The 11,498-nt window shown below is 35.0% G+C and overlaps 1 non-coding gene across 1 annotated transcript; it reads right to left on the bottom strand.

The window, feature by feature from the left end:
- Positions 1–11,091: 11,091 nt before the first annotated feature.
- Positions 11,092–11,197, bottom strand: LOC131154615 (small nucleolar RNA R71). Its single transcript, XR_009136533.1, has one exon. It is a non-coding gene; the product is annotated as a small nucleolar RNA R71 (small nucleolar RNA).
- Positions 11,198–11,498: the final 301 nt, after the last annotated feature.

The following is an 11,498-nucleotide window of genomic DNA, read 5'->3' as shown; positions in this document are numbered from 1 at the left end:
GTGTGCTTGTTAAAAAAAATTAATTTAAAGCAAGCAAGCACAAATTTTTTGGTTTGTCAATGTAACACATACTAAAATATAACCAGAAAACTACAACCATAATGATCCAAAAAAAATTTAACAATCACATGCAAGATCATATGGCAAATCAAATGATTGTGGCAAATCAACATGTTTCAAATTATGATTTTTAATTAAAACATTTCATTCAATCAAATGTCACACTTAATTCAATAATAGATTTAAGCTAACAAGTTTATGAGCATAATATGATAAACATTTTAATTTTAGATGCTCCCTCTATCAATTTGAATACATGCTTAGACACTGTTAGATACTTATACTAATATTAATTATGAGAATTCATTAAGTTTTTAACATAGTATAAGTATTGGAACAAATCAAACTCAAAAAGTAAAACCAATAATAGTATTAGTCTACGGAGCTGGTGAGTTATAATATTTTTCTTAAGGATGGGGCTTAAACTCCTCGATATAGTCTCATGCATACATAAGTGCGTTTACACTCAAGAATGAATTTCATTTAAGCACATCCATCATATGTTCATCATTCTTAATATTACTTAGCATGCAAGAGATTTAAGGCATTAAGCAATCCCCTGTATATTTGCATGCACGCTTACTTGAATTAAACTCAAGGATGATGTTCACTTAAGTACATTCCTTATATACGCATCCTATCAAATGAATTCAACGTGCAGCAAATATTAATCATTAAGCGCATATGCATAACATATTGCATTTCATTTTAAATGCACGATAGTCAATCAACACTATATTCGAAGGTATGCAATAGGGGTTCCTTAGTCAATGGACCATCATCAACATATGGGACATTCAATTTAAAAGGGATGATGCTCTACCATTTGGGTCCAGAGTGAAAGTACATAACCCAAAGAATTTGACCAAATGGTGTCCATGGACTAAGTTCATCCTAAGACACAAACTAAATGTGTACATGTCTTCAAAATATATAGCGGTTTGGATTTCACATGTACTATCCTATGCAATTACTGTGCATACTAGGAAGGGAAATGTGTTGCTTATATTAATCAAAAATTGATTTCACTAAGTATACTAAGCAGTATAAGTGGTCCTTTTAATGTAACTATACTGGTTATCTGTTAAAGCATTTTATCATATATTTAGTATAGTCTTCCCTATAAGCCATAGGTGCATCAAAGAATGTATATTAAGGCATACTTTAGAATTAATGACCCATGAACATTCCATATCAAATTATAAAGCTTTAAGAGTAGGATAAAATGTTCAAGGATATCAGAAGAGCCTCAATGTATAAGCAAATGGATGCATATGAGTTCTTTGATCCTTTTCTATAGGGATGGGGCTAAGCTCCTCTAAACGTCTGATGATTATGTTAGGATGAAGTTTAATTATTCAATTGATTTTCACTCATTCTTTTAAAAAATATTTTGAGTTTAATTTTATTATAATCATCTCTGGACAAGGTTTTATGTTGGGAAAATTCCTGTCGAAATTTCGGTAGCATACCGTCTGTAAATCAGACATTTTTCCATAAAACCTATAACTGATAGGTTCAAATAAGCAATTTATTATTCAATTCAAGGCACACAAGAACCTATATCCACTACCAGCATGTAATACACATCAACTGCATCCACCATGCAGGAGGCATTCTAAACTAAACATGCATTCCAGTAGTACAATCAACAATCCATATAAAATGTAAACTGTCCAACAAGATAACATGAATAGTAAATAACCATGGATAGCTAGGAATTCAGTGCAGTACTCATATGGACATTTAGGCATGAAATAGAAAAATATGAGAGCATTTTAATTTATATAACCATAAAAGAATATATGCTCCCTCTGAGTTATGCGTTCAACTCATTTTATGCCTTTTCTTATTTTTCAGGTTCCTTAGCCAAGTGTTATAAGAGTTTCAATGATTATATCTTGGCTTTAAATGCTTTTGGCTTATTAGACTAAAAAGTCACAATGAATATTTTTTTAAGTGTATTAAGCCAATATTGCCTCTATTGATATGATTTCCAATACGTGTGAGGGACACAAGTTAAAATGACTTTCATATTTAATAGTTTGTGCATAGGTTTCTTTGAACTATGTATCTTTATTTTTTTAATAGAAACCTAAAGTAATCATTTTAGCCATTTAACTTATTCTGATAAGGTGAAGCTCTAAATGATTTGATGTTAATGTTTGAAAGCTTGTGAGAAGTATAAAATTAAATACTCTTAAGCATAAAAATTTATGTTAAGTTCAAGGAGTATTCAATATGAGTGGACAAGGTATGCTTAATTTAATATGTTTATATTTAAGTGTGAATTAAGCATATTGAATTATATACTAGGCGTAGTAGCCTTGTCCATTTGGAAGTGAATGTGTATGCTAAGCTTCTATATTTTACACATAAGACACTTCCCAAGCCTAATGTCATTACCAATCCCTAAATCTAGTCTTAGGGTCTAAGGAAGAATTAACTAATTTGGTAATATTAATTTAGATCCATTTTTTCTTAAGTCCTAATGGGTTTGCTTTCATGACAACCCACTTCATTTCTTTATCTAAACCTCTAGCACTTCTAGATTTATATTTGGATTGGATGTGCTGATTTCTTTTACAAAGTAAGCTCATTTTGTATATGCGTGAAAAATCATGCTTATTTAAACTCTTTTTTCTTGATGAAGCAAGACAATGATAGTGAGACCTATAATATGACTGTTTTTTAAAAGATTTAATGATTTTAACTCCTAGGGGTTTATCGTCTTCTATTTCTTCCATTAGTCAGACAATTTTCAATATCTTCTTAACCTTTTTATTTTCAAGGATGACATGATACTCTTTTAATATTTCTAATTGCTTTGCCTACTTATTACTCTCATTTTTCAAAAAGGTTTTCTTCTTAGACATCTCAACTAGAACTATGCATTTTAAATGATTCGTTTTCTAGTGCAGGGGCATGCTTTCATTGTAAGATTCAATACATGATTTATTACAAAATTTATCACTATAACATTCATATGAATCAATGCATACAATATCATCATTAGAACGAATAGATGAATCATCATACAATATATCACTGGATTTGACACAAAAGTCATCACAACATGCATTACATGAATTATTAAACAAGCTAGAGTGAGAATCATATACCTCCTCGTTGATTTATAGCTCATGATTTACCTACTTTTCCTGATCATTTGAGCTTGGAGCATTCAGAGGAGTTACGATCTCCTTCTCTTGGGATTCTCCATATTTCTTTTCTAGTTCATCCTAGATTTCCTGTGCACTATGACATGCCACAAACTCAACAAAAATATTAGAATCTAATGCAAGATATAACATGTCCATGACATATGAATTCGCATGCATTAACCTACTATCATGTCCATAACAATCACCCGCCAAGCCATCCAATTCATTGATTTTATAAATATGCTCATTCTAATTTTCTAGGTGGTGTAATCGACAACACAAAACACAGGAAGCCTAGAAGGTGACTGTCCCTCTCCGAATGGGAACACCAAATTGAGCCATTGCGATCTTTTTTCCAAAATATTTAAGTCTAGTGCAACAAGACTCTGATACCAATTGTTGACTTTGGTGTATTCCCAAGAGGAGAGTTGAATTGAGTATTTAAAATTTATTCCTAAGTTTAGCTAATTCAACAACAGTATTTCACAACCGAGGGTCTTTCTATATACACATAAACTCAAATGCGCAGATAATATGCGGAAATTATATCATGCACTATAACATACACGTGCAAGAATATAAAGTGCTGAGAATATAAAGTACACGCATGATATGTTATCGAAGTTCGGCAAACTGTGCCTACGTCCCCCCCTTTAGCTCGCAAGCTCGAGGATTCCACTAATGCTCACTTAACGGGTGGAGCGGCACCGGTTACAACCAGGTCAATTAACAGGTTTAGCCTCAACCTACACCTTACTAGGATGGTACACCTAACTTTCCTAACTAGGTCTAAGCCAATCCGAGACTATTTACTAAGGCTAGTCTCCCTCTTCAGGTCCATGCCTAGAATACAACAAATATGAAATTTTGCATACAAACAAATGCTTCTTATACTAAACAAATATGTACCAATATGCTTAACAAATAATGCACTCACATATGATATGATATTAAGCTTAAGTGAGATTGCATTAACAAAGTGTTAACTCATAGTAGGATGTATATCAATGTGCATATGTGAGAATGAGACTTTTGATATCAAGCCAATATGCTTCTTGTGTGCACAATCAAAGAGTCTTTATAACCCTAAACAAATATCACATAAATATTTTTCAAATATGAAGCACAGTAGATAATAAGGTTTTTAAGCTTGATAAAGATGTTGTCATCAAAGCACAAATCAAGCTTATGATACTTGCAATAAGGATGCAAGATCTTAAACCACACAAGGGTTTTCTCCAATCAAATATTTATGAAAGAAATATTATGGGAAAAACCTTAGCTAGCTCTTAAAAAATCAGCACATAATCAATTAAAGACTAGGAAGAGTTTAGCCTATGCAAAGAGTATAAAGAATACTACCTTCTTTCAAGATAAATAATTCGATTAGTATAGGAGGTAGATTTTTTCAATAGGATTGAAGAGATATGAAAATATAGAGATTTTGGATAAAAATATTTTTTAGAGAATTTTTTTCTAATCTCAAATCCTAATCATGCTTAATTTTTGCAAATGAAGGGCTATATAAAGACTTTGAAAAAAATATAGTCGTTGGAGACACGCTGGGTATTTTTAAAAAAGATTAAGTAAGTTTAATTAAAGTTAATCCAATTTAACTCTTGGTAAAAATTCAATAACCCGAGAGGGTCGGTTGACCGTACTTAAGGTTTGGTTGACCAAGTGTCCTAGTTCGGTCGACTAGGTAAAAATTGACCCAAGAAGATGGTCGATCATTTTGAGATTGTCAATGCGATTTCCCAAATCCGCGTGATTCAGTCGACCATATCATTTTGAACTAGGAAGTTCGGTCAACCAGGTGGTTGGGGCTTCTCCCAAGGATGTTCGGTCGACCAAAGCATCAAAGCTCATTTTGAGTCGGTCGACCGAAGGGTCAACTTTTGACCCGGGGAGGTTTGGTCGACCAAGCAATATTATCTTGGTTAGGTTCGGTCGACCGTAGTATGGTCAAACTGTTGACCATGGACCAATTCGGTCGGCTAAATGCTCCTCATGCACTCTGGTTCAGTCGACCAAACATGCATTTTAGGTGCACTTCTGTCTTAATCCTTTTGTACATAAACTCTATTCATATGATGATTAAATTTAAGAAGATAGGGTATATTTTTATGTAGTATAGGGGGTCATATTGTCAATCTAAGACATTTGAGAACTAACCCGAAAAATCTGACATCACCAAAGAGTGGTCCCCTAAGGTCCGACTATGATCATTGAGCTTATCTGTCCTATTATGCATGAAATATATTAATTATTACAAACCATATAAGATTATAGACCCAAATGATAAATATAAAAACATAATACAACATAAAATATAAATCGATCTTCATGCACGACTCATTTGCAATTCCATGAAATACGCCTAGATATGCTCGTTCGGGTGCTCTTATGGCTACCACCTCTCATCTGTCAACCGTGCTTAGAAACATACAATTGTTCATACACTTAGCACACATATGAGATACTGTGATTTGTCATAATCAAAATAGGAGACAGACTCAAATAGTCAACAGTCTCCATTCATCATTGTGCACCGAACAAATTCATAGCAGACTAGTGTATAACATTCTTCTATTTTTGGATCTTGTTCATTTCTCAAAATTTCACCGTGGATTTGTTTAAATTCAGCATCTAATCTAATAAGGCAAATATGCATCCTTTGTCGATGAACTAATTTTTGATAAGATTCAACACATTTCTCACTCTCCATAATCACCTTATCACGATGATTCAACTCACCAAAAATCTTGGTTACTTCTCCGTAACACACAGAAAGTACTCTACCATTTTGTTTGGCAGAAAAAACTTTTTGATGTAAGGTAAAAACTTGTAATTCATGTGCTCAATTATAAAAAATTTTGTAAAGAGCTTTCCAAATATCACATGTAGTGGGTAAGTGAATGTATCGCTTCAGAATTTCCGAAGACATAGACATCAGCAGTCATCGTTATCCTTCTCAATAGATGATTGTGAGTTTCTATGAATAAATGAGAGTTCTTATATGCAGGACAATACATCATAATTTGTCTCATTAAGTATAATTTTTGCTTGAAAGAAAGAACCTTCGATTTAAATAATGATAGGAGCAGATTTGTTCACCATATTCTAGAATCTGACTTGCTTATGTCACCATGAGCACGTTTTGATTATGTTTGTTTTTTTTCGGTGTAGCGTCCATGGACACGATCAGGGAAGAAAAACGGAGAGCCTTTGGGGACTGGCTCTAATGTTTCTTATATATTTATTATCATTTTTTTCTTTCTCTGGTTCTGGCCGAGATCTCGACGACCCAAGTTGTGGCGAACCAACCCAACGTCGGTTCGAATAAGCCATAGATGCTGAGCGTGCGGCGGTATGTTGCTGCTATTCGTGCGGGCTGATGAACCGACTAGTTCTGGTCGTATATCAGGTGCTGAAGGGTGTTGTGGATCGGGTTCCGAATCCTCTGGCTTCCAGCAGAGAAGGGCCGTCGGAGCGCGAGGAAGATGAAGGAGCTGCCGGAGCGTGATGGCTGTTCGTGGCGTTTGTGGTTACAGGGAGAGAGAGTCATAGATAGCTTTGTGGTCGGTGATCGGCAATCAGCGATCGGAGATCAATGTTTCACAGGAATATTCGAGGCTGAAAATATTGAAGACCAGGAGAAGGAAACCTAATGCAAAGATTCAAAAACAGAGATCTTGGGTTTGCAAAGATTCAAACCTAGTGGATTTTTCAGATTTTGTAGATTCGGATTTTGCAGATCAAGTTGGGTTTGCAGAATTTTTGGGCTTCTTGCTGGTGACGATGAAATCGACCGGTTCATGCCGCTGGTCGTTTGATTCGGAGCCGTGCAGTTCGTCAGAGGGGTCATTGTTACCGCTCGGTGATTTGGCGCCTGATGGCCCTCAGAAAGCAAAAAATGAGGATTGGGAGGAGGGAAGAGTGGGCGGCGAACTGAGTGATGGCGAGGGCTGTTTGTGCACGAAGGCTCATACCAATTTGAAAATCCGAGTGTAAAAAATAATATTTTTGTTCTTCAACTTAAATGATCATATATTTTTTTCATTAGAGATTAAATTTTTAATTAGAAGAAGAATTATTTCAAGAATTAGGATACATTATTGGATATCAAATTGATATTACTACAAAAAAGAAGGCTTTTATTGACGGTTTTAAATTGTTACTAGTAATCGAAAACCGTCACTTTTAATTATTAGTGGCGACTTAGCGACACTTACGGATTGGTGACTATAAGTGATGCTTTTCGAAACCGCCAATAATAATGGAGTATTAGGGATGGAGACTGACCATCACTATAATTAACACAATTTTGGGGGATGAAAATCGTCACTAAAGACATCCTATTAATGACGGTTTTGAAACCGGTACTATTGTCATGTTTTAGTGACAGTTTGGAGTCATCATTATTGTCCTTCTTTTAGCGACAGTTTACAATGGTCACTATTGTCCTTATTTTAGCGATGGTTTGAAACCGTCACTATTTCCCTATTTTTAGTGACTATTAGCACTTGTCACTATTGGGAAACTTTTAGTGACGGTTCTAGAGCAGTCACTATTGCCCTACTTTTAGTGACAGTTGAAAAAGCATCACTAAAAATTGGTAATAATTAATTTTTTTCCACAAAATCCCGGATTAATTCTTGTGAGAACCTTGTAATTAATTTTCATCAATAAAGTTAAGGTATAATCTCAAATGTGGGGTGAATTGGGTATTTTAAAATTTTTGTACAAAAACTTAATTAATTTTAAAACTTATGTAACACATGCTCTAAATATTTTAATCACCACGGAAATCTATTCAACAAACAACTATACCAATCATCAATCATAAGTACGAAACCAAATCACAAGATTAACAATATTCTTAGTTGATTAATGTTAAAAACAATATATTCAAATATGCAAATATTTATTCTAGTATTAGAATAATTAATGAACCAATATAGTTCAATTCCAGCAGATTAAATCAAAGTAGAAATTCGTAGCTATAGAAAATGTTAATTAACAAGATTATTAAATCATCCAAGGCATCCACAAATCAAATTAATTCATTCACAGTATTCCCAAATCAAGCTAAATCATTCACAATAGATAAAATTCATATATTCGTGCTTGAAAGTAAAGAGATAAGGGGAAAGAATGATATCAAGATTTTTTATAAGGTTCAGCAACGTGCCTACGTCCTTACCTTAAGCAACTTGTTGTGAGAATTTTACTAAAATTCTCCATTCAGTAGGTGGAGCACCTCTCTCTGTTTAATAGGTGGAACACCTCTTTCCTTTCAGTAGGTGGATCACCTCTTTCCTTTTAGTAGGTGGAGCACCTCTTAAGCAAGAACACCCTCTTGTTGTCACTGATTCACACCCAAATCGTTTGTTTACAAGTAAATCAGCAGCAGATTTCGTACAATAATGAAACTCTCACAAAGAGCAAATTTGTACACTTGAAAATCAATCTAATACTCTCAAAATAAATTTGCTATGAAGCTCAAAAGGTTTTCCAGGATTTATGGATTGACAACAATTAGCTTGAAGTACAAAAACCAAAAAATAAATTCAAAAAAAGATGAACGGCGCACAGCAACATTTGAAAGATAAAATCAATGTTTTTTCATTCTATTAGGTTGCCCTAACACAATTAGGGTTAGCCTTATATATCTAGGTTTAAATTTTGATCGTTTGCCCAAGTTTTGGTAACAATATATTTCAAAAATAGAAAGAAATCACGTTGTTCGGAAAATATATCGTGCACTTTCGGTCGACTGAACTGGGAATTTGATGTGTTCCTAAAATATGCTATTTTAGGTCCCCACTTACCTATGTGATATTCTTATTTATGTTGTAATTATCCTTTCTTATCATTATTTGGAGTTACACGTGGTGTGTTTCATGTTTTAGGAAATTAGAGCTTAAAATGAAGAGTTAAGCAGTGTAAGGAGTCAAGGAAGCAACTTGGAAGCACAAGGCTCGATCAAGTGCTTGAGTAGGTCTCTAAGACCTTGATTCAACCAAAGTAGCATGACCTTGTTTGACCATGTGGTGCGACCAAGTAATCATAAGGGGCGACCAAGTCTAGCTAGAAGACTCCAAACTGCTGGTTGACAAGAAGATTCATAGAGTGCTTCGACAAGGGCATGACCAAGAGAGCTTAAAGTGCAACCAAGTCAACTGTTATCGAGTTCAGAAATCTACCATGTGAGATTTTGGCGAAACTTTCCTGATTTGAATTCAATTGTGTGTAAACCCTAGGAGGTGTAAAATTGAACATCGAATAGGTGATTAGGGTTCCCCTTTGGTTCCTCTTTGGTCCCATGACAAACCTTGAGTGCCGTTGGGTGCCATTTAGATTATATTTCAATTCAATTGTCAATTTACTACTTTGTTTAATTTAAAGGTACAAAGTTCAATTCCATTTTGTTCCTGCTTTGTATTTCAATTCCGAATTTCAATACAAGTCATGCTTTAAATTTCATCTTTCAATACTTTGTCTTTAATTTCATACACCATGAGTAGCTAATTAGTTTAATTCTCTGGTTGTGATGAAACCCTAGGCTAGGATTCAGTCAATTGTGCATAAAAGGGTATGGTTGTTTAAAAGGAAACTTTGTTCCCTGTATAGAGTATACCCCGTTCTCTTGATCGTGCTACAAAAGATTGGTGCTAACCTGACTACCCTATGCCACTCAAGTGGATTACGTTAAAAAGAAATTCATGTTCGCTAGATAGGGTATATCCCATACTCCTGATCATGCTCTAGAAGATTGGTGTGAACCCGGCTACCCTATGCTACTCGAGTGAAGTACTCCTCTTTGAAATCCTAGTATGGATAATTGACTGAACCTAGTTATTGCTCATTCAAGGCCTAGGGTGGATTCATAACTAGGAAATTGCTTTTCCATTAGTACTTTAATTCAAGTTTAATTGCTTTCGTAGTTTAATAGAAAAACCAAAATTTACTCTTTTCATATTATTCAAGCTTAGTAAACTAGGTTCAATTGGTAAACCGCTGCACTCAGTCCCTGAGGAATGACACTTGACTTACTCATTGTTCTACTGAACATGGGCTTAGTTAGGTTTTACAAATTTTATTTTTGGTAGTTAAGGACCCAAGCCTTGGCAAGCCTACCAAATTTTGGTGCCATTGCCAAGGACTTAGTTACAGTAGTGAGCCAAATCTTAGTGTATTTTATTACATGATTTTTACATAATTTAATTTATTTTTATTTTTATTTTGCTATTTGATGGCTTGATTTTGTGCTAAATTGTTATATGCTAGGTTTGAGATATTTGGATCCCAAATTAGTGCCTATGGACCCTGAGATTGAGAGATCCCGTAAGTTAGGTAGGAAATCTACTTCTAGTCTAGAGTTAGTCGAGTCCTTTGAATCTAAAGCCATGGCCAAATTCGAACCAATTCCCACTTTCCATAATCAGAAGCCAAACCCGAAACCTCTTACTCCCCGTCGACATACGGTAGAGGAGTAACCCATTCGGCCCCTTAGGTACTATTTTACACCCAATGCATACACGTTGCCGTCTTGCATTTGATTCTCAAATATTGAGGTGGAACAATTCAAAATCAAGACCTCCACCTTCTCGATGCTTCCTAAATTTTATAGGAATTCAACTGAAAAAATCCATATAAGCATTGGGATGAATTTCTTGAAATTTGCTTCAACGTTCGTATATCCAACTTCGATGATGATGCCCTTCGTCTTAATTATTTCCGTTCTCTTTGAAGGAAAAAACCAAATATTGGCTGAATTCTGTAGAGTCAAACTCGGTAACAACTTGGGCCACCATACAACATAAATTTCTTAAAAAGTACTTCCCCATTAGGAAGACTAACTAACTTAGGAAAGCTATCACCAGTTTCTCACAGATAGATGGTGAGCAGTTTTTTAAGATGTGGGAGCGTTTTAGGGACCTTTTGTGTAAATGCCCACATCACCAAGTCCCTAGGTGGCAGTTAGTTCAAACTTTCTATTAGGGAATAGTTGAGCACGATAGATCCATAGTCGACACATCATGTAGAGGTACTTTCCTCATAAAGCATGAGAATGAGGCTTAGACTCTCTTCGAGACCCTCACTGAGAATTCTCAGCAGCATATTGTTGCTGCACGTGCACCTCCCCAACCTTCTTCTTCCCATTCTAAGGGAGTCTACAAGTTAGTAGTCGGCTATGACCTTGGACCCACTCTGCACACCATTGTTAAGAAACTTGATCAGTTCTTGTCCTTAGGACAACCACCTCAG

The sequence above is a fragment of the Malania oleifera genome, chromosome 4, assembly GCF_029873635.1.
Source record: "Malania oleifera isolate guangnan ecotype guangnan chromosome 4, ASM2987363v1, whole genome shotgun sequence".
Classification (NCBI taxonomy): domain Eukaryota; kingdom Viridiplantae; phylum Streptophyta; class Magnoliopsida; order Santalales; family Ximeniaceae; genus Malania; species Malania oleifera.
Note: the sequence above shows the minus strand (reverse complement) of the source record. Positions and strands in the feature narration are given on the sequence as shown.